A 1,808-nucleotide genomic window follows, 5' to 3' on the forward strand; every position below is an offset into this window, starting at 1 on the left:
ACTGCCCTCAAGATTGTAGTACTCGTAGTAGTGGCTGCGCTAGAGCTTGCATTGGTACTCCACCACCGATTCCCTGACGGACAGACTCTTCTCTACCTCGACCTGGGCCATGTGCTACTCCTCCTCCCGGCGCCCCTCAATCTCTGCCGCCTCCTGCATCTCCAGCTCCTACTCGACGACCTCATCAAGAAGCAGGTGCTCCATGGCCACCACCTCCTTTTCGGACGTGGGTTGCATGCTGGATTCCGAGGTAGCATGGAATATCTTGGCGTGGATGGCCTCGACCTGGGCCAGGGCGACATCGGCGGCACGGACGGTAGCTCGAGTGCTCTCGGCGTTTGCAGCCGCCATCGTAGCAGCTGCAGCAGCCGTCTCGGCTGCTGCAGCTGCCCTGTTGGTTGCCGCAGATTCCCTCTCGGCAGAAGCGGCCACGCTCAATGCAGATGCAGCGGCACTCTCGGTGTAGGCGGTCGCACTCTTGGTGCAGGCGGCGACGCTCGAGGGGGACGCGGTCATCGTATGGGGCTTCACGAAGCGTTTCCACAGCGTCACATTTGCAAGAAGGGGGTGCAGGAATGGGGATCGGGATTTGGGTATTTGGGGGTTGCCGGCACTAGAGCAGATAAGCCGACGAAGCTTAAGGAGGAAGACTTAAATAGACCTAGAATTTTTCATCGCAAACGATTCCTACTAAACAACTGTGTGTGATGTTGTAGATATTTTTTATTAGCTGTGAAAGATGAATTTGGAGTAAAGTGGCAACGGATGGTGTTTTAAATGTACGAGATAATTTGTAGTACTAATACAACTGTCATGTAAAATTTTGGAAAATTTCAGGGGTCGTTTGACCTTTTAAGACATTTAAGTGGTTTTCTAGCCATTTAATGACTGTAATTGAAATTTGAACTACATGTACATGCATCAGCTAACCAAAACGGTTTGAAAAGTCATATTTTGTGTACTTGTGTGTGATTTAATTCCACATGTAGTAAATTGGAAGGAATTTTCAAACATATTGCTCTAACGGCTATGACACAATTAAGAATGGAGCGCCATGACATTTAAATTCCAAAAAATTAAAAACATGAAACCTTGCTTGATGTAATGTCATACCACCAAGAGGATGTGGTACAAAAATTGGCTTGTTTGACGAAATTTTGGACACACACCCCTCACAAACCGAAGCAACTCACTAGAAGGCGCGTGGTCCCGAGAGGGAAGAATGCATGTTTGATGACGAAGGACAGATAGCTTCCTCTTACGGCCTTCAAAAATTTTCTACGTGTAATGTGCACTGATACTAACTGTCATGTGAAAAATTGGAAAATTTCAGGTGTCTCATTTGACCCTTTGAAGACTTAAGTGATTTCTTAGCCATTTAATGACCGTAATAATTTGAACTAGATGTACATGCAGTGGCTAACCATAACAGTTTGAAAAATCATATTTGTGTACTTGTGTGCGAGTTAATTCCATGTGCAGTAAATTAGAAGGAATTTTCAAACATATTGGTCTCATGGCATGGACACATGTACATGCATGGAGTGCCATGGCATTTTTATTCCAAAAAATTAAAAAATGATCAGAAAAACATGAAACCTTGCTTGATGTAATGTCATGCCACCAAGATGATGTGGTACAAAAATTATTTGCTTGAAGAATGTTTGGACACACACCCCTCACAAAGTGGAGCAACTCACTAGAAGGCTCGTGGTTCTGAGAAGGGAATAATGCATGTTTGATGACGAACGACAGATAGCTTCCTCTTATGGCCTTCAATTTTTTTTCCTACGTGTAACGTGCACTAA

The sequence above is a fragment of the Triticum aestivum genome, chromosome 2B (assembly GCF_018294505.1).
Source record: "Triticum aestivum cultivar Chinese Spring chromosome 2B, IWGSC CS RefSeq v2.1, whole genome shotgun sequence".
Taxonomy (NCBI): domain Eukaryota; kingdom Viridiplantae; phylum Streptophyta; class Magnoliopsida; order Poales; family Poaceae; genus Triticum; species Triticum aestivum.